General features: G+C 37.2%; 1 protein-coding gene across 2 annotated transcripts in view; it reads right to left on the bottom strand.

The window, feature by feature from the left end:
* The window catches only part of ankrd11 (ankyrin repeat domain 11), a 122007-nt gene that overhangs the window by 70124 nt on the left and 25970 nt on the right, over positions 1 to 25913 (bottom strand). For both annotated transcript variants that reach the window (XM_008405125.2, XM_008405127.1), the window contains exon 2: positions 16591 to 16705. The gene's annotated coding sequence lies outside the window, so the exon portion shown is untranslated. The remainder of the gene's footprint in view (positions 1 to 16590; positions 16706 to 25913) is intronic.

Here is a 25913-nt window from a genome sequence, read left to right as displayed (position 1 = left end):
AGCACAGTTGCACATTCATCTAAACACACACATTTCCCTCCTCAGTAATGTGGTAGTGATTGAAGTGGGAGCAAGGGGCTGTACTAACAGGTGTGCACACATGCTACTGGGGAGCTTCATCAGATTATCCCACCAGCACTCAGGGCAGGGTACCCTTCATATGCTGTGTGTGTGTGTGTGTGTGTGTGTGTGTGTGTGTGTGTGTGTGTGTGTGTGTGTGTAAAACATCTCTCTACAGGACAGGTGAGAAGCAGATCTGTCTCTGTCTCATCTCATTCCTGATCACGTACACATCCGGCTCCATCAGAACATGCTACCCAATGCTCCACCATCCTCCCACTCGCTCACAAACATGCGTCTGCCATCTTTGTGTGCACTGTTGTTGACATATTGCATTCCCAAGCTCCTCATGCTAACCTTTACCACCACAACTCGAAGCCAAACTCTTCTGCCAACACCAAACAACTATGTTCTTCAACAGAGAGCACAACTATGATTTGTAAACGACCAGAAAGGAATCTCCCAGCAAATATAGATACAAATACAAAGAATAATAATAATAAAATAAAAAATCATCATATGCCTTATCCTTCTCAGTCTGACGCTCGACTCTGAACAAGGCAGTTGCTATCCACTGTATGTTTCTAAGCAACAAGAACTGCTCCAGTGATTTGTCTCCTCTCAAATTGCATATTTTAAATGTGGAAGCTCATTTCACCTATTTCCTCGCACATCTGTTTGTGAACATTTATCTGCACTGACAATACGGTTCATCTGCACTTTGTCAAACATGCCACAGGTTTTAACGGAAATGACTGAATCACAGTCATTGTAGCAATTTTAAAGCATACAATATTACAAATTTTAAAGCCCGGTAAGGTGCCGCATTTGGTCAACTGCAATATTCCAGGTGCCGTGCATTAAAATGCTTGCCAATAGCATATCTGGCCAGCTGGATGGACTAATGCTGCCCTTAATGCCAACATCGGATAAAGATTTTAGTATCCACAATGCTAAAGTGCAAGGTGGAAGATCATAATGATGGAAAAGAAACAAAAGGGAGAAGTAAATGCAACTGGCGTTATTGCAGTATTCTACATTAATATCACAATGCAATATTTTCTTAATATTCTACAGTTCTAATATAATACAAAACCTAAAAAATATATTTTCACAATTATTTAAACTAAAATATGTACAACTGAAAAATACTAAATGGAAAACAGGTACAATTCTTACGTTGATTAAAAATGTATTGCTATACTTTCTTCTAAAGACAATTATTTGTACTTCTAACCCTCTTCTAAATGTTGATGCTACTTTTTGACAATTGTGGCTAAGCATTCATCAAATCCCAGCTCTTAATTGTTCATGTTCACTTCAGGCTTGAAATAGACAGACCTCCAGTTAACGGTCAATATCACACAAACCCATACAATCACATATAACTGTTCAATCTTCACCATGAATAGTAATTAACCACTTAGCAAGTAAGTGCACTAATATGTTTAGCTAAGAAAGTAGGCGACACTGCTGCCTAAAAGTAGCTCTGCCTACGCCAAGTGCTTCACTGAGAGCAACTTTAACATGACAGTAAAAGGGAAATGTTATGATTTAGGGTTTTGTTTACAGACTTTGATGGGATGTAAAAATACCACGGATGCTTTTAGAATATTAATATAGCAACACTGTCCTGGGCCTAAAGAGCTATGTAAAGCAAGCAAGTAATGAGCAATCCAACAGTTCAGGGTGCAGAAATGTTACATTGAGACAAAGGCGATTCACTGTGCAACTTTAGTGGCTAAGCAGTGAAGTCACAGATGACAGACTAAGAAAGAAATAGAGAGTATTACTGGTATAGTATTACCCTCTCTGTCTACCTTAGTTCCCAGAGACTAAGGTAGTGCTTTCTTTTCACACCGCTACCTACGACCTCATTTCTCTCTGGCTTTGGTTTTAGTTGGCTGAGGCAGAGCACGGGGGGAAAAAAATGGAAAAACACAATGAAATTGGGGCACAGGTGAAGCTGGCATGAGGTCACCAGCATTTCAGAAATGGGGGGAAAAAAGTGCAGCTTTTGAAAGGAATTCAGGATTGGTCTCAAAGAGAAGCCATGAACTGTTATTTTACTCTGCAGTAACTCTGAGGCACTTGCACTGTAGCTGTACACCTCACACTCAGATGTGTTAGACTGAGATAACAAAAACAAAAAACATAAAATTGTGTACCAGCCCGGTACATGATCTTCCCTGTATAATAAAAAAAACGGATTAGTAGTATTTACACAAAATGTTTAAATCTAAGCCAAGATTTTGTAGCTTTTTATTAAAACATATAATCAACTCAACTTTATTTTAACCTACAGCTACAATAAAGTCGTCATCACATTTGTTCATTGGCACTTAAAATTTTTTTCTGCTCAGCTCCTCATTGGGCAAGGCTAGAAGAGTAAGAAGCGAGTTTGTCAGGCTCAGAGAGCCAGCCAGTCCGCTGCTTTACAAACCACATCCATAGCCTGCCAAGTGTATTTTTAAAACAGGGCAACCTGGTTAAGTGGCACTTGCATCAGGAAATAGTTTCAAACAGTAGAAATGTCTTTCTTCCTCGTAAGGCAGGTAATAGTGAAGCCTTTGTAAAAAAAAAAAAAAAAAAAAGTGTGGCCTAGTGCAGATGCTTTAAAATAAAGTTTAATAATAAAGCAGCTCTCCCAGACAAATTTAAATTAAAGATAGTATAATAGATATTTAGAATTGTCAAATGAAAGACAAACCATAAACGCCATGGATGAAAGACAAATAATAGATAACAATATTGGAACATAGTTTTAAGCTGAAAAAGTAGAACTCTAGCATCTGTTTGTTGGAAGTTAAGCATCCATCGCTTTTCCTGTTTCACTCATTTAAATATCCCAACTCTCTCCTCAGCCATTTGAGGTGTGATAGGTATAAGCAGCAACAAAACCTTCGTTTCCAAGTCAGATTTGTTGCCACATTATAGCACAGTTTTAGCTGCGATTAAAGCTCTTTTAGTTTGACGATAAACACACAAACATACTTATCCTAATCATTATTTTATCACTCACACCATACCGGTAGACGATGGGAATATGTGTGCTTTCACTTAATACAGCTGGGATCATAGAACAACTCGACAGCATTCACATCGACATAACATTCTTTTCAAAATATGAAACTTTTGTGCCTCAAATGGAAAATGTGTGTCAGCCAGGAGCAGGGTGTAACGTTTTTTTTTTTTTTTTTTGAACAGACATTTAATAGAAGGAGAAACTTCTAGCAAGAACAAGGTGCTTATCTCTGCGAAGCATATGGCAGATGTTCAGGACAGTCAGGTGAAATGTTACACGCACTGCCTAGACAGCCCGTCGGCCACACAGAGCTCCGTCAGCACTTCAAACTGCAATAAAAATGTCTGCTACACGGTAAGCCAGTGCAGACCCAAAATAGAGTAGTGGTGCAAAATCTGCACATCCAAACTTTTCACTCTATTTGCCAGCTACAGAAACTAAAATATGGAACTATCACTGGAAAAAAGGAAGCACATGATAAATGCTCAAAGTCAAAAGGCAGAAAACGCCCACCCATTAGTTTGAGATGAGTAGTTCTGACCGTTGTTTTGACTGCTTGTGCACTTCAGTTATCTTGCACAAGCAAAATAAACACAGACTTAACTTTTAATGCCACCAGGAGATTACAGGTTTTGTAATCATTTATATTAACAAAGGAGTTGCATTTCCACATGCGTTTATTCATTTGGCCTTCACTGTTTAACTCTTCAGTTTAGGATTATGAGTCATTATATTATTCACAAAATAAAAGCACTATATCCAACTAAGTGTGTTCTGTGGGCGAGTTTGAAGCTTTGAGATGTGTATAGGAAAGCAGAAAAAGATGGAGGATATAAAATAGACAGTAAACACACCTCCGATGTCTTATCTGAACACATCACTGTCACAAACAAGCTACCAGCTCCTAACAAGCACATAAACTCTCTAAATGGGAGGGTGGATGAGTGTGAGTCACTCTCCCCTTCTGGATATACATGGTGGGAAAAAAAGAAAACGATATCTATAATCTCCATTCTAAATATGTAGAGATAATATAAACCTATACCGACGGCTGAAGGTAGACAATGATGCGTTAATTGAAATCGTTGATCCACAAACCAATGTGATTTTGTTTATGCCAAGAGGAATATTTGGTGAAGTCAAATGGATTTAGCCTATAACGTAATCCCTCAGTATCTTATCATCTTACAAAAAAAGACAAAACAACTATTTTTGCACTTCTTTGCTGCTTGAATAAAGCATAAGTTGTGGGATTGTCAGAAACTCCTCTGACAATCCCTGTCTTGTAGACACAGGCCAGTGACCAAGCCTTACACTCAGCCTCCTTTTACTGGCTCAGGAGAAAAATTATATTCCTACAAGGGCAAGCGAAATATTCTGCTTGTCATTATTATAGAGTTGGATGTAACTAAAAGAATGGCGCTAGGTTAGTGGGTGAATAAAAACATTTTTTTAATACGAAAATAAAAAAAGACAATGGACAATGACTGACTCAGGAAGACACAAGCAGTTGCAGGACAGTAGTGTTTAAACATGCCTGTGTAGAATAAGCCACCGAATACCATTGCTACCAACAGAGAGTTGCTCTACCCAACAACGCTTCTAAATATAACCCTCACAACTGGAGCAAATGTTGAATAATGAGATGGAAAAAGAATACATTGCTAGAAAATTTAGGCAACTAAAATTAAACTGAAAATCTACTTTATTTTTTCTTGGAGGGGGTCACAGCCAACAATGAAACAAATATTCTAGGAATTTCTAGATTTTTTTTATCCATTTACAGGTCCGACTACGAGTCTAAAATCCACTTTTTAACTATATATATAAAAAATAAAAATAAAAACGATTAATGCACATACTATTGGTCCATAATGTGTGCAGTGTGTTGTATGCAGTGTAGCATTCGGTCTGTTGATGTTGCAGTGATAGTAGTATGGTTTCAGTCATTATGTATCCGTGTTGGCAAAACAAAAGAGCAAGTAACTTGGATAAATTAGTCAACAGCAGACAGATGGGTCATAGCGGCCGTGTGTAACAATATTCAATTTCATAACCTACATGTAAAGAATCAACAATATCTTCTCGTTCAGCAACAAAGACAGCTTTGTTCCATATCTAAAAATATGTTGATATAAGCCTGATATCAAGGGTGTGGAGCTTGTGAAACCGCCGCAGCAATGCACTTACATTAGTCAAAGGTCACAAAAGCGGCAAGCTTTGCTTTCCACTAGATGGGGAACAGCAGAAGCAACAAAAGCAGAGCTATACTGATGACCGCTGTGGAAACACCCCCTGAAAACTTGCTTTGTACATCATTAGCGATTTGTGTGCTCTTACAAATGATCTTACAAATACCTATAGAAAAGGTGTCTCTAAATTACATATGTTTCCCTCTCGTGCCTTTACTTCTGCCTTTTTATAATCATTTACATGTCTGAAAACAATAAGACCAATGCAGTGAAGGTTAAGACGCACAATTCTCTCACAATTGTCTGAAACTCTAATTAAAACAGTCCTCCTCTGATTTCACTTATTTTAAAAGGTTTTACAGACCATTGGACTACTGAAGCTCATGCCCTGTGAGGTCACCTCTTCCATGTGCATTTTCCATGTGTTTTAACCATCTCATTATGGCATTTTTAAAATGTTCTCCTATTTATGACCAAATAAAATCTAAAATATTCTTTGGAAGGATTTGCTAAATTAATAACTGATAGCTGAGACACAAGAAACCCACAAATTATGAACTTTCTGTTCTGAATTAGCTACATCAGTAATAACACTTATGACAACTTTAGTGAAAGTCACGGAGGGCTGGGGAAAACCACAGACGTCTCTGTCCTGCTAACCCTGATTCCATAATCTGTTCTCACTTTTTTAGGTCGACAATAGCAGGAGTCGGTGTGGTGATAACGGACAGACCATTGGTGAAAACAGAAGTCTGGAAGATTTCTGATTACATCTGTTCATTAGCACACATCTGCTCACTGTGGGCAGAAATCCAGAACAAGGAAAAAAATAAAATAAAATAAATAAATACAAGTTAAAAATAAAAACATTCTTTTTGCACAAAAATTTATTTTTTTCAGTAAAACAGGGAAACTTCATATTGATTTTTCCCTAGGATTTTTTATTTGGAGTAGTTGGAGTAGAGGGAGAGTCTTCCAGAAACTTTACTCATCGTTCATTGATTCTCCATTAAACCAGAACTCAGCACTCCTCTGCCAATGCCTCTCAACTCTCAAATGCCTCGGATGTACAAACTTGGATGTACAGCCCATTTTCATGCATTTTACCTCAAATGCTTTTTAATGGTGATTGTTTCATTAACCATCCTAACAGAAAGTATAAAAATATGCTGAAAATGTAATCAAAGTAGCAGTAAAAGCTGAGACTGAGACCTGGACTAATGTCACAAATAGTCAGTTTTATGGTTTTAGACACATCAGCTTTCTTTAGTTTATCTTCCTTCAGCTTAATGTATTAACGTTCATGTTGCAGGGCTCAAAGACTTCTGGTCCTAATGAGTTACCTTCATTAAGATTTGTATAGATATTTAGTGTTAAAGTTTTAAAATGAAAACAACAATAAAACACTATTCACTTAGTGCGCCGATGGAAAAAATGAGTTTGTTCACAAATCGGAGGAATATTTCAACAACTAAAGAGCATAAACTGTTAAATGTAGGTTATTTAGAACATTATTACAGCACGAGGAAGGCTTTTTTAAGATGTTTTTTATTCTCACTGCTTTCAGAGGAAAGCTACAAGAGCAGTCCTCTCCTGGCCGCTATTAGCTGCCTAGCTAAGAAGGTAAACATTTGCCAACTCCATAAAAAAAACTGTTTCTACACATAAAAACATTTCTTGTTTGTTTCATTCATTCATCCATCCATCCATTTCCTTGTCCCTGGTGGAGTCGGGAAGGCTGCTGGTGCCTATCTCCAGTGAACGTTTCGGACGAGAGATGGGATACACCCTGTACAGGTTGCCATTCTGTTGCAGGGCAACACAGAGACAGACAGGACAAACGACCACACACACACGCACACACCTAAGGAGAATTTGGAGAGGCCAATTAACCCAACAGTCATGTTTTTGGACTGTGGGAGGAAGCCGGAGTACCCAGAGAGAACTCACACATGCATAAGGAGAACATGCAAACTCCATGCAGAAAGACCCGGGCCGGGAATCGAACCCAGGACCTTCTTGCTGCAAGGCAACAGCTCTACCAACTGCACCACTGTGCATCTGAAACATGCCAGTGTTGACCATAAAAATTTGTGGCTGTAATCACTAATCAATACACTGCTTTCTACACAACTCAAGTATCTGCTGTAGCCTCCATAATAAGCTTTACAATGGTGGCACACTACTGTATGTATATGTAGGTTAAGGTATAAAGCTTATGTTGACTTGATAACTAAACAGTTTATAAGAATAAAATCTGCTTAAAAAGTGTTTCTTTTTACCCTAATGAAACATCAAACACTCAAACACATTCAGAGCAACAAGACTGCCGCCTGGGAAGTTAAAACACTTGTGTATCAGTAAGCAATGGGGTCTAACAAGCTGCAATGACTCCACAGTACAGTATAAACCAGAAAAGGTAAAACATTCAGCGGAAAAAAAAATAAAAGTGCTGCTTTGGCTGAGAGATCAGACAGCAGAGTGCACCAGGGGGAGAACAAGCTGGAGAGAGAAGCCAGAATGGACCCTGACAGGCAGCGCAGAGGCAGAAACAAGGCCTGTAAGCAAAATTCTGCTTAGGCAAGACTTCTTTCACTGTCCTGGGTTTTAGTCCATTTTCCCTTTTTTGTAGTATAAGCATACACACACACACACTTGAACACAGACTTCTGCTCCCTTTGATGTCATCTGCAAAGAGCCATGCAGGTGGAAAAACGCTGGAAGAATATGGTGGCATGGGAATGGTTATGTCCAAACAGGTCCATCTGCTTCATCTGCCTGCCTAGCTGCTGGCCCTAAACTAACTTGCATGCAGCATCAGCATGCAGCTTGTTACAAAGTAGAAACACATGGGTAAAATTAGTCTGTATTTGTATTAGTTTTAAATACAAATGTCCTTTGTATTTAAAACAGTGAAAAACTTCTAGATACTCTTAAATGAACTTATGGGCTTACATATTGGTTGGGCTGAGAATGTAATTACACAAACCCTATTGCACATGGTGCTGAGATCAACTTCAAAGTTAATTTAAAGTTACACACTGTTAAATGGGAAACATGCCCACTTAATAATGAAAAAAATCAACTATTTCTACGTTAACAAAACCAATACAGCAAAAAAAAACAACCTACTAAATAAAAAAACAGGAAAAAGATGCAGATTTGCAAATCCTGACTAGTGATTGTGCAACCTGATGTTTACCAAACAATGATATGTCTGAAAGTTCAGGCTCCAAAGATCATACCAGAGCAGGACATCATTATGACTGAAAAACAATGAGTGTTTTATATCAGTCGATAGATGATTATCAATTAATTTTTTGTTTTAACTATCTGAAACATGAGAAATCACTTTTCCTGGTGATGTTCTCGTGTTTCCACTGTTTCCTCTCAGGCTGTTGTATTTATTTTCTCCTTTCACCCCACGCCATTTTATTTTTAAGTATTTATGAGGCATGATGGCGAAACTTGACCGCTGCTGCACAAGTTACTCAACAGGTTGTTGCTAGGTTACCAAAGGGTCATTTAGTTGATGCCACCAGCCTTGCTTAGCTGGACATACGTTCACTGCCCTTGATGCCGACATGGTGGAAATTTTAATCTCCAAGAGACTCAAGCTTTACAGAGTGGTGTGGATATTGTCACAAAGGAAACGAAAATTTATGAAAGTATGGGCTGATGATTATCAACATAGTTATTGAAGTATTCGACATCAGTATCAATTTCATATTGTTCATATTCAGAGAAAATGTTTAAAAGTCTTTTAAAAGTAAGAAAATTACACTGCATATCATTCATTCATATTAGTGTGATAAGTGAACTGTGATTGAATAAAATATACATTATATAGGAGCATTAGACAAAATATGAAAAGGTAATGTAATAAAGAACAATTTCTTTATTCAAGCTCAAGTGCATTAGAACAAAACGTCTTAAAAACAACAACAAAAAATCAGCCTTGTGATCCTCATTAGAACATCAATAAGTGTAATATCACAGTCATAAATGAAGGCTTGGAAGCAACATTTCCTATGATTTTAAGTTTGATGCATTCATGCATTCCGTGCTAATACATGTGGCCATTGTCTGAGATGCTAGAGCTTATGGAGAGTTGTGGGGACATTGTGAAGATGGAATCATTTTGTTTTTTTGTTCCCCCCCCCCATACTAAATTATAATTCTGATTCCAATAGAAGTTTGTGTTGGCATTTTGAATAACAGCCATAGAAGTGCCAAAACTTTATTTTGTTGACAAAATTTCTAACTATTCATGCAAATACTTAATGTGAGATAAAGTGTTCTCATTGGATTTACTGTCACAAGAAACATCCCAAAGAACAAATGCAATTTGTAAAGAAGTCCATGAAGCAACAAGAGGCTCTGTTGTTGTGTGAATGGTTGAGGAAAGGAAACTACAGATTCCAACAGGTCTTAATTGACCAGCTCACAGCGTTTTGCAGCAAAAAGTAAAGCAATGGCACATATAACACTTTCAGGCTTTAAGCAACCAAATAAAATAAAAAAAAAAAAAACACGTTTTTGTTTCCAATTCTAATTTCATTTATAACTTCAGATGCACACAGCTGTATGTGAGAAAACAAACAGTCCACCAGGGAAAAGAGCATTTTGATACATCATCCTACAGGACATAAAATTATAGAGGAAGTAAAGTATTGCAAAAATGTTTCTTAAAAAAAATAGTTAATTTTTTATATGCGATGCCTTAACTCTCTGCAGTTTACAGTTACCATAGATGGTTTATTTAAACAGTGCTACTGCTGTTTCAGAGAGACACATAACCATTATAATAGAGGGGGAAACTATTCTATAATAACTATCCACCTGTAAGGCTTGAACAAAGTGGATAAGCATGTCTCAACCCATTCACTCACTTACTGCATGCAGATGCACAACTGCAAGAAATAATAATAAAAAAAAAGAGAGATGGGCATAAAGAGACAACGTGCACTGCTTCACATCACAGAAAGAGCAAGAAGTCTAAAGAAGAAACACCTGGTTAGGGAGAGGCCCCAACCTGCTCAACATCCAGTTTCTTTATCTTTGTGTTTTGTGTTTAATCTACAAAACAAAGACGTTTGCTCACTTACAGGACAGTTTTTCGATATTGAAACACTGAAATTGAGGCAGAATGACTTGTTACAGCTACTGATGTTCCAGTGAGTGAATAAAAGACAGAGAGACACAGAGGGGCGTGCAGACTTACAGTGTGCCAGACAACAAGGTCAGCCCATCCCCAGAGAGGTGTTGGCTTTCTAACAGAGTATAGCTACTTGAAACCAAGGTCACTGCTCTGTGGCTGTGAGAGGGACAGAGTAGAAAGGCCTGGCTGGGACAGCTCTGCTACATGTGTGTTCAATGAGTACATCACAAAGTATTTTAGTAGTTTTGTGTGTGAGGGCATGCCTTAATGTTATTACCCAAAAATATTTTTATGGCCCGATTTTGTAAAATCAGAAGTCTTTTTAAACTTTTTGGAAACATTTTAAGCACCAAATACATCTGGGAAGCTACACATTTCTTTTTAGATTTGTCTCAATTGCGATAGTTTGGTTTATTATTCAAATTTTAATGACAATACTTAATTGTGATACTATAACCATTGATGGAGAAAGAACAATCGTCAAGTTCAAATAATTATTGGCCCCATGAGACACCAACCAAAATGGCAGTAATCGCAAGCTTTTAAAGCAATCCTTCAATATCTGGAAAAGGTTTTGCTTACAGCCATGTACACTAACATTTTCATTAGTAGAAAGAAGAAAAGGTCCAACGCACTTATTCAAATATGAAACTAGCATGTTCATGTGACATTGTGATACATTGAAAGGCTTTTTATTAGGTCATACATGCAGCTGTCAAGTCCTCAGTGGGCTCTGAAATTCATCGAGAGGTGAAAGCATGAATAGGATTTTCTTGTAAACATACAAACAGGTCTTTGTTCACTACATCCACAGGGGGCTGAATGAGAGTTACTGGGTATACAAACAAAACCCAACCATGCAGGGAGGGAGGGCTACTTCAATGTTATCTTATCCTACACCACCTTGGACAAGGGCCTAGCAGCTCTAAAATTAGCCATCACATCTAAACACAGCCTTTGGTGTAGCAGCTACTCTTTGATGGGAACTTGGCTATCGTCTGATGCAGTGAAAGAACACCCAATCCCATTTCCAAATGCAGAGATGTAGCCAAGATTGTATACAAATGCAAGCCAGAGACTCAAAGTCCTTGACAATCTTGGTTTTTACATTTTAGAGGGGAGCGGATGATTCCCTGATTTGCATATTTACTGTGAACAGGCATAACAAGCGGTGTTACTCCAATTAATGCGGTTACATAAATTGTGTTCTTTTTTTCATTTCAAGATAAAAAAAGGTAACAAAGGAGTCTAAATCATATTGACAAGCCTAAAAGGAAATAAGACTCAAGCTACATCACATTGAGATGCGTCGTTTCAGATTAGTTTTACAGCGATGCAGCATGGAAACTAATAGGACTATTTTATAATCTCAAACCCATTTTTTCCAAACACAAGCTTCTAGCTGAAGGGGTTCAAAGAACACCAACATTTCAAGCAGTTATGGGCCTACATTGTTCAAACATCAATAGCTACCATTTACAAGATTGTCCTTTGCCATGTATTTTAGGTACCAGACACCACCTACCAATCAATCATTCTCCATCAGCAAAAAAGGGGAAAATAATTATCTAGTAATACTTAAATGTGCATCATGTATATTTTTTTAATACAACACTTTGATCAAAAACCCATGCACTGGTAAGACAAAAATATATAAGAATACAAAAATGTGTTGGTATTTAGTTGTCTTATGTTTCCGAACAAATGATCTTAACTGATTAAGATCATTTTCTGTCACAGATAGTGAATCACTTCAGATAAGTTATTTGACAATGCCAAGTAACTGTGGTATTCCATTTCAATTATGTGCATAGTGGCATTACACAAGATATAAATGCCTCATATCAAAACCAATTAAATATGTTTGATATTTATTAGCAGCACAGCACCATAGTCAGGGAAACATTTGCTCTTTTTTTTAATTAAGAGATTTTGTAATATTATCATGTTAAAGTGATACTGCAGTCGATTTATGTGTACTCCCAACACCGGACATTGATTTTTATAGTATCAAATGTGTTTATGTAAATAAAAAAAAAGGTGGCATTCAAACACAGTATTATGGTTATGACAAACTTCTTCATACAAAATACACTTTTAGGATAACACGACCAAATAAAATGCAGTTTATGTAGCTACATTAAATGAATGTGACAATAAAATCAGAGAAATACTTCAGATCGCCAGATCAAAAGGCCATGGCTAAATGGCTTTAAGGTTTCGTCCTACTCCAGAAACTACTATCTGTATTTAGGTAACATTTAAGCATAGTTAATTACAATATAATGTTGCAGTTAAATGTTTGCTATAATTCAGTTATCTTGCTCACTAAATGTCGCCCTTGGTACCAGAGGGAACCGTGTCAACAATTGAAGCAAACTTTTAACTGGTGATCTGTGGCAACTTTTTCCATCAAGGATTCACAGCCTTGTTTGTTGAGTGAGAACTCATGGAGCTGCAGTGAGTGCTTTCATCCAATGAACCTTACAGAAACTGCAACTATGCAACAATCAAATTCTAAGGCAAAGATTCAAGCTTTGTTGGGACCCCAACTCCCATAACAGAGCTAAACTCCCAGGTAGAAAGAGCAAGCTCTACTCTATGAGAATGATGAGATAAAAGAAAAAAAGAGGAGAAGCAGCAGCCAACAGGGGAATTCTTTCTCACACTGTCTTACAGGCTGTCAACCTTGAGAAATTCAACACAGAATTAACTTGTAGCCTCTGTGCAATCACTGGACATACTGAAATCCAAACCCTTGGCAGGCAATAAAGCCAAGTGCTGCATTTCCTTGCAACCCATTTCATTGAAATCGTATGACCAACAGTAGACCTGAAATTCCCCTGCCTAAGATGTAAGCTCCCTGCCATTCAACTGGCTATTAGCGTATTCCTCCACACTCCGAGCCACAGAGGCTCGCCTGTTCCCCGCAAACAGACTGCTTCTATAAAACATCAGTATGCAGTCTGCCTCTAAGGGAAGGGGGAGGAGCAGCACAGGGGAAGGAAAAAGGGAAGGTTGGGAAAACAAAGCTTTTATGGTCGTCGCTCCAGCCAGGCCAGGCAGAGCCGCAGTAGCGGGGGCGAGTTATGTAATGTGACTGGCAGGCCCCACTTTTCCCAGTTCAGATCTGCTGCTCACACTAATCCCTCCTGAGGAACAAGCCCTGCTTTGGAAGAAAAGGAGGAGATAGAAGAGGAGTTGTGAGGAAAAGCAGTAGAGGTCTGAGATTACAAGAATGTTAGCCTTTCATCTGCACCAAATCGAACTCACCGACATCTACCCTCTGAGCTTCACTGCTGAAAGATTACAGTCAAAATAAAAGCAAAACCACTAATGATTGGCCACGGTGCACAGTTGCTAGTTCTGTCCAAACAGTCTACATGCAAAAAACTGAAGCAATATATATTCACACTATGTGAAGCAGGTAAAAAGATTTAATACTAGGGATGCAGCGATATAAAAATATGCGCTTATACCGATATTAACAATGTAGTTGTGACTAATAAACGAGATTCAGTATATCTCCCCATTCTTTTGAAACCCTGAAAAAAATCACCACCCCTCCACTTGCAGAAACACAAACACAAACAACAACAAATGGATACATACATAAGCTATTAATATCTACCCAATTTTACTTATCGGACAGATACTGTTATTTAAATAGTTTTTTATTAAAATCAGCCGATAATGATGTTAACGCCAATATATAATCCGTCCCAAAATAATACCTCACATCACTGATTCCAATATTATTTTGCTGACACATGCATCCATACAGCTGCATTTGCCAAACAGCTCTGATGGCAACTCTTTACAGGAAGCTATAAATCACTTCACATTAATGCTTCCTTTAGTCAAATTATAAAATGATTTTTAGGTAGATTCTAAAGACGAGATTTCTAACCCATCTGTAGAAATCTGAGTGCAAAGAGAGTTATCAGCACTGAGCAGCATTCAGTTCTGATGTTGGAAATTGGATTCTTTCAGGTGATCCTTCTTCATAAATATTAACATCTTTTTGATGTCACTTATTCAGATGTATATGAAGCTGGAACACTAGCCCTGTCTTGGCACGTTTAGTAATCTCTTCCAAACTATGGCTTCAAAATCTTGCTGTAAAAACAGGCCACTATTAGAGCTACCATAGGACCAGACTCTGTGAAGCACACACTACCACACACTTCACGCATACTTTCAAACTCAGCTTATTAACTCCCTCCTTTGCTAGCTAAGACGTATTAAAGCAGAGGATCATTTCAAGCCTCCCCTTCCAGCACCTAAAATCAACATGAAAACATCTCACCTTAGACCTAGCCAGAAACTTAGTAAATAAAAATCTGTGCTCAGTAAAATTGGTCCTTTTTAAAGATCAACTAAACTTTTCAATGATGCCTAATAAATTGAGTTTTTTATCCTTGCCATTTAAGATTGTTTCTTACACATAAAAAAATAAATCCTAATGACAACTGTTAACCATTGCAACAGTCCAAACTTTCAAAATAATAAAAAAACACATCAGTCTGACTAACGGTGAACTGCATGTTAGGAATTCAAGATAGAAAGGGTCTGTTGTGATAAAATTCAGGTGAGCAGCATGTGGAGAGCGTTGGCTGTGACTGGGTAAATCAGAACAAAGACAACGAAACAAGTGATCACCAGCAACCTCAGTCAGTTCTGTCAAACCATGAGACCAGGTTGGGGATTTAAAGCAGTTAAAAATAAAACTTGGATTCTGATTTACTGAGCTGCTTGCCTGGAAAGCATGTGACTGGCATCACATGAGGTATGGAAGGAGGAGAGTGGCAGAGGGTTTGGTGTGAGTGTGACTGAGTGCATGTGCAATGTGAGGGTGTTTATCCAGCCCCCAATGCACACACGCAACATGTATCCAGACTGTTGGCACTAAAATAAGCTTTGTGATTAGTTTTCCTGGTTTCCACTGATAGAAGGAAGATCTAGACAACTCTTAGAGGTGAACAGAAACAGCTCTTGCAGCTGCAGAGCCACAAAGGCATAAGAGGGCCAGATGGAAGGAGACTAATAGATTAAGGGGGAATGAGAAGAAAATTTAATTTATACAAAGGTAAGGAAAAGGTCAAAACACTAGCTGATGGTGTAAATAGCCATTACTGAGAAACAAATATTAAATAAGACAAATTTGACAGTTTCTAATTTTGCTTTTGTAATCAGATGTTAATATGCCATTCAAGATGTATTTTTAATGAAGATTGGTTGATTCTTACAACAATCTCATGGTGTCAAATTTATGAATTGTATTTATTTTACCTTCCTCTTTAAATGTGCCTGACATCTCTCCATATTGCATCTGCCTTCTATTCTCACTAATATCTCAACAACTATATCAGTAGAGATGTGATAACACTAAATGTGACTAAATTTACCCTAACTTTGCTTATGCCGTGTTAATATTCTTTGACATAGACATGGTTTACAGTTATTCCACCCAAAACTACAACTTTATATGGGATTTCTGCTACAGTCACACAACCAACAGGAAGCCATATTTGTGCGTGCTGCCATGTATGTGTGAAATAGAGACTGGGGGATTCACAGGACTTCTGTTGGACACATGCTAGTTGTGCATTACAGAGGCTGTGACCTACTTTTTATAGACAAGCACACACACAGCCTCTGACAAAAGGACAGAAAAGCAGAGGTTAGGCACGCACTAAGCCTCATTTTTAATACATGCATTCCAGTGGATACAGCTCAATACTACTGTGCTTTCAGCCTGCCTGCTGGTACAGGCTTCTCATCTCTTGCATGTCTAACAATACACGGTAAAGGCAGGTACCGTCTCTGAAAAGCTTTCCATGTACTTTTAACAGTGAAAACACAAACTAATATTTAAATAATAAAGCATATCTCACCTGAATAATGTTCACTTATCACAGAACTATAGGTTTGGAAATAAGTCAAGACACAAGGTTTCTGGATGCACATCATAAATAATTGCCCATACATGATGCAACACAATCCATATTCTGAAGGAAAAATATCAAAAAAAGCCAAAAAGAATAAACTTAAATAGGTGCTTACTAAAAATGCCTCGACAGAAACAGCCTTAGAAAAGGAGCAGAAACAGGCTTGATGTGAAATTCTCTAAAAGATATTTTTGAACCTACCGATTCCATGGCTGTGGGAGAATGTCAGTGGGCTAAAATCCAACAAAAAAAAAAAAAAAAAAAAAAAAAAAAAAAAAAAAAAAAAAACACCTGCTGCTGTAGCGTCCCCACAATCCTGAAAAACAAGACAAAAAATAGCATTAATTCCTGAAACAACACAAACAGTCGCACATTCTTTGCCATAAATGTGTCTGCATGTGGATACAAAAGGGTCATGTTTCTCCCTCCAGGATCAGTAATTGCGCAGTTTTCTGGCACAGTGAAAATGGACAAAAACATAAATGTGAAGTTGGGAACTGTAAAGCTATACAACTATGCAGAATCACAAACCTCAATAGTGGTCCTTTCTATAAATCATATAGTCTGAGCAACCATCTAGTCTCCCCAAGAGTAGATGGCTGCTCTACCATGGGGAGGGGCAGATTAACTATTCATTGATATTTATGGTCTGAGTTTTAAATGTTGAGGCTTAACTGATTCATGGTCTTTGTGGCCAATTGTGACTAAATTACAAGTGACAAACTGACGCGGATTCAGAAAAACATTAAAGGGGGAACAGTATTGGGAGTCTAGTTTCACTTTACAATCGTTTTCAAAAAAATGTGTCCACAGCCAACCAGGCTTCTGTGGGTAGAAAAATGCTGCAAAGTTATGGTGGCAACATTTGGAAGGGTTTAGGGCTTCAAAAGCACTAAAATCTTCTGTCACATAATATGTATGGGTTCTTTTAATAAGTTTCAATAAGAAGAGCCGTTGTGACCAGAGTTGTCTCCCACTGTCTGGAGTATAAAAGTAATACCATTCTGCCTCGCTCAGCACTTATTGCTACACACTGCTATTGAGCTGGCTTATAAAAACTGTATATTCAGCTCTCTGAAAATACTTTTTGTAGCACAGATCACATCAGTCACTCTTAAGATTACAATTGGTAAACTGCAAGCTGCATGCCTGTTTGTTGACTGACAGCAGAGTCCACTTGAGCAGACAGCCTAACTAATGAAACAGCTAATACCAGCTTTGACCTCTTGGTACACACATTTCATGTTTAGTTTACTTTATTTAACAGGGACGATGTACAAAAAAAATCAGGTAAAGCCCAAAAACATTGAACTAAAAAAATTCAACTGATTATAATGTTTAGCAAGAAACATTGACAGAATTTTAAGTTTAAAAAAATAATCAATCAAGCCCACCAATAACCTTTGGTTTTATTAATGCCATTACATAAAAATTACCAGAACATTTCCTAAACACGGCAAAAACATGTTTCAAGGTAAAAAAAGGAAATGACAAACTTTGATTGCAACCAAATGATTTCTAACCTGATCTGAGCATATCCAACCAAAACAAAACTATTATAACTAATATGGATTTTAGTTGTTAGTCTCCACAGTCCTGTCGTCTACATGTTGAAAAAGCCACACAATGTTATCCAATATTAGTATTGAATGGTGTTATACTTTAACCCTAAATATATCGTAGTTTGGCAAATACATAAATGTGATGTGAAAAACAATACACACTCATTAATTTGCATTACACAAAAACAGATTTATCACCTGGTCATATTGCTACAATTGGTAAAAGACTCACTTGATGACATTTTATTCCTTCAGAAAAAAAAAAAAAAATCATACGTTTGATAATCCAAAAAGCAATAATAATAAAAAGCATACATAGCAATGGCATAAAAATTAGATTGAGGTAAAAATTTAATACGAGGCCAGCCTCAGTTTTTACCTATTCATCCTTGTCACAGGTGCAAGTAGTAAAAAAAGTTTGTTTTTTTTTAACTTCAGTACAGCAGGTGGTACATGCAATGTAATCCAATCATTTGAGGGAACCAGATAAGGCCCTAAAGAAACAGCAAGGTTCGATTGCAGAATGATAAGCAACATCTACGAGCTAAAGAGATGCCACTGTGCGGACTTCACTTCAATCTGTTAAATTTACGCATTCCCTCCAGTTTCTCTTAAATTCCACACAATGTACAAAATAATGGAATCCATCATAACAGTGTGCCAGTCTTATGCCAGACACAATATCCGAAGCCTGATGAAAATGATCTTTTTAATTGCATCTTCATCATTAAATTAGGTTTAAATTAGGTTAGTGAACTTCTGAATCTGCAAAGCACTGCTGTAGGGAATCAACAGTTTATAGTAAATCATCTAAACATGTTTCAGATATCTGAAACAACATATTACACAGATGTAAAAAATGAGTAATGCACAATATGAATGAGCAAGCAAAACCGACATGGGTTACCAATTTTTAAAATCTGCATTTTCAGCTAAACCCAAATGCTGCTCCTGTAAACTTGATCACATCAATCACAACAGTTTGTCTCTGAATCCAAAAGGAAAGTCAACAAAACGTTCAATTTAGTGATAAAGTGTCTCCTGTCTGTACCAGCACTGCCAAGTGGGCATGTGAAATAGTTTGTAAGGCTAAATTAATTCAGATTTTTCATGCTACGGCTTTCTTTTGCTGCAGGACACACTGGAAATTTAAACGGATTTGGTTTTTCCCCAAAACAAACCAAAATGTGAGGCCAGTCTCGTGGACAAAATATTGCAAAAATAAAAGAACAGGATGTCTAAAAGGTGTGTATTTCCAGGCACAGAGTGATTTTATTCAGCAATCAAGTAATTATGTTACCTTCAGTTATGAAAATGCTGCATGAAACAAAAACAACTTAAAAGAAATTTGACTTTGCATCATAGCCAAATTGGTCTCAGTCTCTTTAAGAACCTACCACCGTTTCCAACACTCCCTCTTCAGCACACAATGCTTATTTAATCTATAGTACCTGGAACACATACCTTCAGACTTTCATGACTTTTAATAAAAGTCATGTTAAAAACATACTGTCTGGACACAACCAGAAAGTACTACCTCCCTGACAATTTGATTGGCCACGCTTCCTGCATGAAAATGACCTGGGCAAAAAAAGTCCCAGAAAATGGCTCTGGCTTTTTAAAAAGTTCCCACAATAAAAATCCACCTTACTTCTTTTAAAATAAGAAAACCAATCTGTTCTTGTCACCGAACCAACTGGTTTCCTGTATTTAATGTTCTGGCTCATAGAGTTCACAAAATGCTAAAGGAACATTGCTACAATGTTATTGCTGTATATATATATATATATATAAATGACTAAATTACCCTAAATTGAACAAGCACTTTTATACTCAATGTTAAAATAATTTTGAACAAATGTAGTACAATTTTAAAACTTGAACCTCTTATGATCTTAAAAGAGAACATGTTAATACTTCTCAACTAGAATACAGTCAAGTTAAATTGAAAGGCTATCATTATTATTAATACTGCAAGTGACTTTTGATAATCAATAAATACTATAAAGTCACGACATCATAAAAATAAATTTAGAACTCAGTGAAATATTGTGGCCCTTCCCCCTAATGCCCTCTGCAGCTATACAACGAGAACAGGGCTTTAATCAGGATTTAGGCAGGACGACATGTGAGGATCTTTAACAGAGGCCCAGTGTTGGGCTGACATTCCAGTAATTATGGTTAACACCCCCTCCACCGTGGTCTGAACCCGCATTTGTTTCATCTATCTGGATTTAAGGCACCACAGAGGGATTTAAGACCACTAGCAAGTAGAATCTAGTTGTCAGATTTAGCACAGGAAGGGTGGCAGGTGGGACTGCAACAGGATTAAGGCCAGACCTCTTTGGGATGGCTTTGAGGAGTAATGATGATGATGATAGCAAGATGCGCTTTTGTGTTTGTACTTTAGCGAATCCTAGGGGGAGTTCCCCTGTGGGAATAAGAGTACTAATCTGTTGAAAGAATCAAGGTACAGAGAAAGAAAACAATTCCTCATAATTACAAAGTAAATGGCCAACAACATTTAACTAAACACATTCATTAGCGGAAAGTGTTAGGCATTAAAAGGTTATAATAATCTGTCTCCATAATAATGAATGCAATCTTTACATCTCTCTAAATTAATACAGTGGAATCTGTAAATATGAACATGTTTCATTACAAACTTCTTGAAAAACTAATAGTGCATGCCCTAGTTGCAAATTTTCTAGGAGTGCACCAATGTGAAAATGTGGACCATCAGATGACTGAACAATACTACATTACCCTCCCTCCACCTTCAGAATAAAAAGCAAAAGTAAAGAATTAAATATTGGTTATTAATACTGGCTCAGTTTTATCTATCAGACCAATACTGATGCACCAAAGAAATTACTAATATTGGCCAATACCGATGTCTGCGCAGATATATCGTGCATCAGTAACAAATTTCCCAGAAAATAAATATATAGAAAATCATTGGCAGAGTGCAATTCTTAGGATAAGCCGGTAAAGTGACCGCCTCTGTGCAAACGGCTGATAGAATGGCTACTCACTTCCAGAGCCATCAAAGAGAGAGCAATGTTCAACAAAGTGCCAACCAAACAAGGCTGTCTCATTATTATACACAACAACAATGTAATGGTGTTTTATCTAACATTAATCAAGTACCTTTAAACTGATGGCTTTTTAATTACAACCCAGGCAGTGACATTATTTCTGACAGTCTACCAGTTAGTTTGTATGGAACGCCCAAAAGCCTAAATTTGTGGTTGTTGTGTAGAGAACACACAATGGTGTCCTCTGTATTAGTTCAAAAATTTTAATGAAATACATTTTTTGTTCATACTACTAAATAAGTGCGACCAGAGTTGGTTAGACTTGGATGTGACCTGTTTACGACCCCAAAGCAACCCGAGTGCAGAAGCATGCAGGCATCACACAGCAGCGCACCCTTTAGGGAAGTAATAATGGATGTCTACATATCAGTTTTTAGGTTGCAGAGTAATTGGAGACGGCAGTATTTTCTCAAAATTATAAGAAAAAAAAAGGGTCGGCACAAGATTTAGCCAGTGTTTACATCCGTATTTAAAACACCTGGCTCTCTCTGGTGCAGAATTGTGATGCATGTCTCACGTCAATGATGTAGAAGTCGGATAAAATGTGACATGACTGTTCAGACTGCAAACAGTTTGAACATCATTGGATACATATTAAACTTAGTACCACATACTGTACTTTCTAGGGTTGTGTAGTAATATCGATTTTGCGATATATATCGATATTTTCTTTCCTAGAAAAAAGTCGATATTCATCCGCAAATATTGTAACATCCAACTGTCACCTTGCTCACTCACTGCTTGCTTCGCCGGGAGAGTGATTAGGTCATCAGGCTTAGAGTGATTCCTTCAGATGTTAAGTGTCAAGGTTAAAAAGGTATCAAACTATTCAGAGCAGGGTACTTGGTGCACTTTATTTACTTTACAAATGCATGTGAGCTACAGTTTGTACTGTTTCAATTAAAAGAAATATGTTTTCTCACCACTTCTTTGATTCATTTTGTCCAGCTGTTGACTTTAAGTCTGTGTCCATGTCCAACCAGAGCCAGGTAATGTGTAGTTGGTGCTTTTAATCAGTTTTCAGTTAAAAGTTAAATTAATTCAATCCAAGTCTATAGCCACAACATGTCACCAAAATCACTCTGTCCCTATAAAATCCTTTCAGAAAATCACAAAAGTGTATTGAATTGTATCGTTTGCTGAATATCGCTATATATATTGTATCGCGAGCAGAATATTGTGTATCGTATCGTGAGATTATTGTATCACTACACCCCTAGTACTTTCTGGCACAAGTAGGATTTTTTGGGGAGTGAAAAGATCAAAATTGGGCTGTTCAGACTAGTATGAAAAAATCTGATATGGGCCGCATATGATCAAAGAAAATCAAGCTTGGTTCACATTTACCTGCTGTGTAAACGTAGCCGTAGTAAGTTATAGAGGAGGGTATTGCCCTTCCTCCCAAAAAACTTAAAACTGAAAAATCAATTTCTTTGTCTACTTCATTGCTGTAAAACAGGTGATTTTTCTCAGAGAAACCTTGTTCATAGTACTTACTATTTCATTATTATTTTAATATAGAGTGCTTCTAGCAATGTTCCACTGCGCTTTGCTGAATCATCTTTTGATTCATTGGCAGCATTTCTACTTTGGAACACATAGTCAGAAAATCTAGCGAACCATAAAAAAATTCCAGCTGGCTTTTCCTAGTGTATTTTTCTGCCTAAAGAAACGGGCATTTCATCTGATGAAGAAAAGAATAAAACCAAAGCAAAATAAAAGTGAAACTGGCCCCTGTGCAAGATTCAAGAAGTAAAATTATCCAGACATTACTAAGTTATAAAATGATTTAAACCCAAACACCGTTTCTACCATACCATTTACATGTCTTTAACCGAAAACTGAAAAAAGTAAATAAAATAAAAATAAATTGATGAAACAAGAAGCTCATCATAAATATACTGTTTAAAGCACTTTCAATATCTGGTAAGCTTCATCGAGCTGCTGTATTATATACGTTACGGGCAAATGTTAGGAATCTTATCGTTTATAACTTCAACAAAGCCCATGCCTCCAGCAAGCAACCGTTTCTCAACAGCCGGGTCTCCAGACTTTTTGTGCGAAGCAAAGTGTAGAACAAGAGGCAGGTTTCAACCAGGCTAGCTCTCCCCAAGTGCCTGCTCTCCCCGCAGCCTTTCAGCGGAAGACAGCAGAAAATATCAGATGAGAGATGATCAAATTCAACTTTGCATAAAATATTCTAGAACTTCTCAAGTTCAAGTCAGAAATAGTTCTTTACAAAAGAAATGCCTAAACACAGCTAAATGTTCAGTTTGATATGTTTGTGAGCTGTTGAGCAATGTTAAAACATTGCACTAATTTTGATTTTCTTCCATTTAATCATTTTATAACTAACACATTTTAGTAAGTTTCCTAAATTGTACAATTCTACTTCAAATAACTTTGTTTATTAGATTGTTAATCATTTTCAAATCAATATTGACTTTATGAACAGTGATTACAAAAAACACTGTAAAACTACAAAGTTAAATGTGATGCAGTTAAAAATTTGGAAGCACCCATCTTTTGTGTGGCGCACCAGTGCAACTAGAGCAAAACGTTAGCAGCCTTTCTTCTCAGACCTCGAGACTAAGACAGGAATTTCTGGTTTGTAGAGATTGTCTTAAGCCTCTTGTATACTTCTGCAGCATACTTTAAAAAATAATACATCTCTGTCTAAAACTTCCCAAAACCTTTCAGCAAAAATGTGATCTGATGAAACCAAACCTGAACTTTAGTCACAGTTCCAAAAGGGATTTTTTTTTCCTTTTAGAAAAACATCCCAGTACATAACCAAAAGAAAACCATATCTAGGCCTGTTGCGATAAACGATAAATCAATTAATCGCACGATAAATTAAACCTATCAACCTGATTTTAATTATCGGCTTTATCGTCTCTTTCTGCCTTTTTTTCTTTCTCTTGATGACACCGAATGAAAAAAGGCTCAGCTCCGGTGATCTCCACTGACCCTACCTTCCTCATGTCCTTAGTGTAATGTCCAGCGCACACTACACAAGTTGTCGGCCAACTTTCAAAACCTGAGAGACGCACATTAGCCGACAGAAATCCTAGGTATAACGGTTCGATCGGGTTCGATCGTGCTCCAGCCACACAGCCATTATTTTGGACTTGCAGCCCAAAATAATGGCTGCAAGTCCAGTAACTAATTTTAATATCAGGTATTAATCAATGCTTTTCTAGTATCTACCTGTGATGCATGTGGCTAGAGTAGCAATTTATCTCCAACTCCTCCCCTTCTCATTTCTTTGCACGAAATGTTGAATAAATATTAATGTTGTCTCCACGTATCATCTCCAATGTCCGCTGGACTTCGGGTTGTGCCGTGTCAGCTGTTTGGGATTCCCCTCGTAATTTCCCCTCAGAAAGCACGGAGGTAAATCTGCGCTTTCTGATTGGCTACCTGTCACTTCAGCAGGCTGCGTTAAGCTCCCTGTCGGGGAAAACCCCTGATTTAGATCGGTGGCCACAACGATCTACCGTAACACACCACACACTGCAGGATGATTGGTTACAAAATCGCAAGTGACAATCTTGGATCGGCCAGCGATCTAAGATTGTTGTAATGAAGAAATGGGGGCAAAAAATCGTGTGGTATGAACTATTGCATTAGGTAGTCGGATGTGCCCATCTTCTCTCTTTAAATCTAGTGATTCCTGACGGGCAATATAGTATACAGACATCATAATCTGCACTCTTTTGGTTGAATGCAGTATTTATTTCCACTTTGTCTTTATGTTGTTTAGTTTTTATTCAAGTACATTTTTTTGTTAATGGAGACTGAGAATCCATTTAATTTTGTTTTTGGTTGTTTTGTTTATTTAGTTTAGCAGTTCCAGTGCTATGTGTTCTTTTGAAAATAAAGTGTATATATCTAAGGCAGGAAATGGCATGCATTATTAGTCATTTCCATTTTCAGTTTCAAAAGGTCTTGAAATAATATTATCGTTTATCGCAACAATTTTTTAGACAATTAATCGCTCAGCAAAATTTGTCATCGTGACAGGCCTAACCATATCCACAGTGAAATATGGTGTTCTTCGCAACAAACAGAACTTTTTGTCAAAGTCAGTGAGATCAAATTTTTCCAAATACCAGTCAGTGTTAATCCAAAATCTTTAGGTGTCTGCCAGAACGTTGGGAGATGAAAAGAGGTTTTCATGGTAAGAATAAATCTAAATCAATTCAGGTACAGCTTTTGAAATGCATTAGTCAGAGATCAAAACTAAACTTAGTAGAAAACCTGGGGAGTCTCCTGGAAAAGGGATGTGGAAATAATGTGTCTTCACAATCTGAAAGATTTGGAAAAGTTCTGAACAGTGGGTAAATACAACAAAGTCTGGATTTGACATGTTAACGGACTCCTAAAGAAGACTGAATACTGGCATGCAACTTAAAATATGATTTAGCAAAGTAAAGCTTTAAGTTTGCTTTTCAGGTAAATAAATAACATTAACAATGAAAATTTAATTAAAATTAACTATTCCATCAAAAATATTTTACAAAACAAAAACCTTGCATTTTATTAGGTATTGCTTTTTATTTCCACTGTGTTTACACTTAAAGTAAAGCAGTAATTACCAATGCCTCTCTGTTTAGATAGTTTTATTCTTATGGCAAAATACTAAAACTTAGTTCAATCCATTTAAAAAAAACTTCTTCATTTAACTCCTCAAAATTTTAGAGTGTACAAACAGACATTCAAAACTGAGGGGGAAAAAATTCCTTGTCATGTGAACAGGGGAAAAAAACCTATGGGACACCATAGGGAGGGAGGGAGGCAGGAATCGAGATGCTATGGATAACATAAACCAATCATCAAGACCCAGAAATAAACACATGGG

The sequence above is a fragment of the Poecilia reticulata genome, linkage group LG3, assembly GCF_000633615.1.
Source record: "Poecilia reticulata strain Guanapo linkage group LG3, Guppy_female_1.0+MT, whole genome shotgun sequence".
Taxonomy (NCBI): Eukaryota; Metazoa; Chordata; class Actinopteri; order Cyprinodontiformes; family Poeciliidae; genus Poecilia; species Poecilia reticulata.
The sequence above is the reverse complement of the archived record's forward strand: the minus strand, read 5'-3'. Positions and strand labels throughout refer to the sequence as shown.